Source organism: Solanum lycopersicum, chromosome 4 (assembly GCF_036512215.1).
Source record: "Solanum lycopersicum chromosome 4, SLM_r2.1".
Lineage (NCBI taxonomy): Eukaryota > Viridiplantae > Streptophyta > Magnoliopsida > Solanales > Solanaceae > Solanum > Solanum lycopersicum.
Genome location: NC_090803.1, coordinates 21,714,160 through 21,719,825, shown reverse-complemented (window position 1 = coordinate 21,719,825; position 5,666 = coordinate 21,714,160). Strand labels below are relative to the sequence as shown.

The 5,666-nt window shown below is 34.4% G+C and overlaps 1 pseudogene; it reads left to right on the top strand.

Moving 5' to 3' along the window:
• The first annotated feature begins 3,437 nt into the window (after positions 1-3,437).
• LOC101266930 (disease resistance protein RPP13-like) lies at positions 3,438-4,530 on the top strand (annotated as a pseudogene).
• Positions 4,531-5,666: the final 1,136 nt, after the last annotated feature.

The following is a 5,666-nucleotide window of genomic DNA, read 5'->3' as shown; positions in this document are numbered from 1 at the left end:
GACATGCTCAGTACCTTTCAATTATTGACGCATACGTGTGCCACATCTTCTCGTACTGTAGGTTCAGGTTCTCAACATCCAGATCACGCATAGATCAATTTCTGATCTTCAGTTCAGCAGATTCTGTGGTGAGTCCTCATTCTCCGAGGACAATAGTCATGAGTTTCTTTTCAGCATTTAGTCTTTTAGTTTTAGTTTTTGCTAGATTTAGCTGGGGCTTGTCCCAGTATATCTAGTCTAGTTTAGAGGCTTATTTCAGACATAATTAGTTTCAACTTAGTATTGAGTTAATATTTTCTTTGTATAAAACTCATTATTTTTAAATATCTTATTTATAGAATATGGGTATCCCCATCTTTTGAGTTTAAATTATGATTTAGCTTCCGCAACAGTTTATTATATTTAGTATGCTCATGATCATGGCAGCAGGGTTAGCTTGGGATCACTTGTGGTCCTAGGTTCCGTGTCCGCTTCTTGGGGGTAGCTCGGGGCGTGACAAAAATTAACAATTGGTATCTAGAGTCTTCTTCTTAAGGGACATGTGAGTAGAAAAATGGATTTCGAAAATAATTTTTCACGAATTAGTCCTCTTTTTTTATGGTGAGAATTATCAACTATGGTCTGTGAGAATGGAAACTTACTTGGAGGTTCTTGATCTTTGAAAAGTCGTGGAAGAGGATTATGAAATCAATTTACTGCGAAATAATTCCACCATGGCCCAAATCAAGAGTCACAAGGATAAGAACACCATTAAATCGAAGGCAAAAGCAACTTTGTTTGTTGCTATTTCAACAACTATTTTCACGAAAATCATGACTCTCACATCTCCAAAAGATATTTGTAATTATGTTAAGAAAGAATATGATAATAATGAAATAATACAAGGAATGAAGGCATTAAATTTAATGAGGGAATTTGAATTGCAGAGAATGAAAGAGACAAAAATAGTGAAGGAATACACTGAAAGATTGCTTGGTATTGTCAACAAGGTAAGATTATTAGGCACTGAATTAAAAGATACAATAATTGTTGAAAAAGTTCTTCTTACAGTGTCTGAAAGATATGAAGGATGTATATACCTTGGAAAATGCACAATATCTGTCTAAACTTATGTTGGGAATATTGTTAAAATCTTTGCCGGCTGAGGAACAAAGGAGACTTATGAGGCAAACATGACATAGGTGAAGGAGCATTAGTAGCCAGCCAAACAATTCATAGCAAAGGTAAATTTTGAAAAACTACCCACCTTGTCAGCACTGTGAAAAAAATGAAAATCGTCCATATAAATGTTGAAAAAGACCAGATGCACAATGCAAGAACTGCAAAAACTTCGTCATGAAGCTGTAATTTGCAAATGTAAATTTCAAAAGGATGAAACAGTTGTCCAAGTCACTACTGAAGAAGAAGAAGAAGAAGACTACTTATTTGTGACAACTTATTTTTCAACCCAAAAAAATTGATTTTTGGATGATTGATGATTGATAGTGGTTGTACAAACCACATGACATATGAAAGAAATCTTTTTAAAGAGTTCGTCATTCCTATTGAAAATAAGAAAGTCATAATTAGAAATGGTGATTGTTTTCCTATAAAAGGAAAAGGGTTTGTTTCAATTAAAATAAATTCAGGTACAAAAATAATTTCAGATGTTCTTTATGTGTCTGATATTGATAAAAGTTTGTTTATTGTCTTCAATTAATATAAAAAATTTAAATTATTATTTGAGACAAATATTGTCGAACCTTTGATTCTACTAATCAAGAGATTTTACAAGTTGAAATGAGAGATAAGAGCTTCTCATTTAATCCAACAAAAGGTGCACACAAGCCTTGCAAGACAAAGGATGAATTACGAGATTTGTTCACAAGGTCAATTTCAGATGAGACTACAATGTACAATTCCTGATCCAAGAAGGAGTATTGAGAATATGTCTCAGGATATTGCAAATTAATTAGTTAGCTATTTTTAAATATTTTAAACTATGTTAGTATAGTCCTATTTGACTTATATTTAGGAGTCAATTCTTTTATTTGTTATTTGAATTTTACTTGTAAGTTAGTAGCATATTTTTCTATTTTTAGTTAGAAATTATATCTATAAATATAAGTCTTTGAATTATTAATAAAATAATTCCATTTAACAATTTTTTTCCCTCAAAGTCTTTCTCTGTTATTTTGTTAATTTCTTTTTGTAAAAAAGTAACAACTTGAGGAGGGGGGAAATAACTTAACTTTTAGGAATTGTTTGGTTGGAGTTAGGAACCTAATGACAAAAATGAGTTAATAGTAAAACAAAAATTCATTTGAACTACTCGCTCCGTTCCATTTTATGTGATACTTTTTCAAATTTTGAAATTCAAACAAGTCTATCTTTGATCGTAAATTTTTGATAGATCTTCTAAACATTTTGAATTATCAATTATTTTGAATTATAATATTTTACCTAGTTACAAGTATATAAAATTTATTTCAAAAATATTAAAGATTTTTAAGAGCATGATTCCACTTATCGTAGGTGCTTCTACGACCCGTAGGTCGTCTTGTGAACCTTAGACCTCAGAACTAATTTTCAAGAGCATGGTTCCACGGACCGACGGGATGCCTTTCGTGGCACTAGCTTGCAGAAAATTTTGAAGATCAAATTTGAGGTAGAATTTTCAGGGTGTTGTATGATCGTTCATCCTCTATTGAAAGACCTGGATTTTGTCCACCAAAACTATATCAAAAGCTATCGTTAACTCATCAAAGCAAGGGAAAAATATGCATCAGAGGAGACAATGCAACTTTCATAAGTATCCGACTAATAGAGGCACCTGAGTCAATTTTCTTGTGAACATTTCAAGTGTACAAGGTCTTGTACGACGACTCAAAATGGGCAGGTTGGATTGAATATGAGAGGGTTAAAAATGGGTTAGACAAAAAGGAAAAAATCCCCAGAGACCAAATAAAAACAAGAGGGAGAGGAAACATGCCATTATACCGGAAAACAGGAAAGTTTAAAATTCTTTCTTGTTTTCATTTCTCTCTTGTAATTGAACACTCGAAATTTTAGTCTGTTTTAAGATAGTGAGTTCAGAATGACTTAATATTTTGGAGTTCCTATTTGTTTTACTTAAATCAGATAACTAGTAGTGTGTGGTACTGAATCTTCCAACATAAATTGGAAAATTCTTGCAACTCTAACAAACATAAGAAATAGCATTAAAACAACAGCACACGAATTCTACATACTTATCTAATCGTATTTATTATTCAGAAATCACATGGTCATGACTCATGATTCGTTTATTCTAAACTTTAATCAGATAAGTGATTAGTGGACCCTTTGAACACATTATTTGAGGTCTTACTTTTATGTCTATCACCCATTATCCAACTTGTATTCCAATATACAACCTCTTCTCTTTTTTTTTCCAATCAAAACTAGTATTCCTAAAGATGGCTGATGTGTTTGTGTCATTTGCAGTACAAAAATTGAGTGATTTCCTCATACAAGAAGTTTCCCTGATATCAAATTTGAGAGATGAGGTTACATGGCTGAGAAATGAGCTACTTTCATACAGTCTTTCCTCATTCCTCAGAGATGCAGAACTAAAGCAACATGGAGATCAAAGAGTTGTTGCTATTCTCGAGACTTACAACTTCGAGGCTGGTACGTGCTAGTCGTCTAAGGCTTGCGCTTGCATATGTAGGAAGGAGAAGAAATTCTACAATGTTGCCGAGGAGATTAAATCACTCAAGAAACGAATCATGGATATCTCTTGCAAACGAGAGATTTATGGTATTACAAATATCAATAGTACTAATTCAGGAGAAGGGCAAACTAATCAGGTTACAACATTAAGAAGAACTACCTCATATGTGGATGACCAGGATTACATTTTTGTTGGCTTTCAAGATGTTGTACAAACATTAAAAGATGAACTTCTCAAAGTAGAGCCTTGTCGAAGTGTTGTCTCCATTTATGGCATGGGCGGATTAGGCAAGACCACTCTTGGTAGAAACCTTTACAACAGTTCTAATATACTCAATAGTTTCCCTACATGCCCTTGGATATGTGTCTCTCAAGAGTACAACACAATGGATCTTCTTAGAATACCATAAAATCCATCCAAGGTCACATCAAGGAAATCAAGATTTGTTGGAAAGGATGACAGAAGGAGATCTAGAAATTTATCTTCGTGCTCTATTAAAAGAACGCAAATACCCTGTGGTGGTTGATGATGTATGGAAGACAGAAGCATGGGAGAGTTTGAAGAGAGAATTCACGGTTAGAAAGAATGGCAGCAGATTCATTATTGCCACATGCAAAGAGGATGTCGCTGAAAGAGCAGACGACAGAGGTTTTGTTCATAAACTTCATTTCCTAAGTCAAGAAGAAAGTTGGGATCTCTTTTGTAGGAAATTACTTGATGTTTGAGCGATGGTTTCAGAAATGGAAAGTCTAGCTAAGGATATGGTGGAAAACTGTAGAGATTTACCTCTTGCAATCATTGTATTGAGCGGACTACTTTCGCATAAAAAGGGCTAAACGAATGGCAACAGGTGAAAGACCACCTTTGGAAGAACATTAAAGAAGATAAATCTATTGAAATCTAACATAATATCCTTAAGATACAATGATTTGTCAAATGCGCTCAAGCAGTGTTTTCTCTACTTTGGTATTTTTCCAGAAGATCAAGTGGTAAATGTTGATAACATAATACGGTTGTGGATGGACGAGGGTTTCATACCCAGAGGAGAAGAAAGAATGGATGATGTCGCTGAAGGTTTCTTGAATGAATCGATAAGACGAAGCTTGTTACAAGTGGCCAATACATTTTAGGAAAGAGTTACTGAATGTAGGGTTCATGATTTACTCCATGATCTTACGATACAGAAGGCATCAAAGATAAACTTCTTTGACATTTATGGTCCAAGAAGCCACTCCATATCATCTTTATGTATCAGACATATGATTCACAACCAAGGAGAAATGTACCTCTCACTTGATCTTTCAAACTTAAAGTTGAGGTCAATTATGTTCTTCGATCGAGACTTTTGTAAGACAAGTCTTATAAACATCAGGAGGGTGTTCCAACACCTATGTGTTGCACTTGGATATGAATGTTGGGAATATGTCTATAGACGTACCTGATGCCATTGGAAGTTTGTACCACCTCAAGTTCTTAAGCTGAAGAGGTATCCGTGATCTTCCCTCTTCCATTAGCAACCTCAACAATCTACAGACACTTGTTGTCGATGTGGGAGGATACACTTTCCAACTACCCCGCGAGACAACTTACCTGATAAATTTAAGACATTTAGTTTCTCGGTATTCAAAAAACTAACTAGTCTTTGAGTTCTTGAAGGTGTTGGTGTGACCAATCGAAAGATGTTGACCCTGTTAATTTAGTAGATCTTGGAGAATTAAGCATGTTTGATATTAGCAAATCTTACTCCTTAAACAACATTAGTAGCTTAGCACTCTCACATTGCCGGGTCGGTATGGTAACTCATCTCCATTTCCAGACCTTGAATTTGTTAATTGTTGTGAAAAGCTCCAGAAATTGAGGTTTGAAGGGGTGATAGAGAAACTGCCTCATCTCTTTCCAAATTCTATCACAATGATGCTTATTTGGAAGTCAAGACTGACAGAAGATCTGATGCTTATTTTGGGAATGTTGT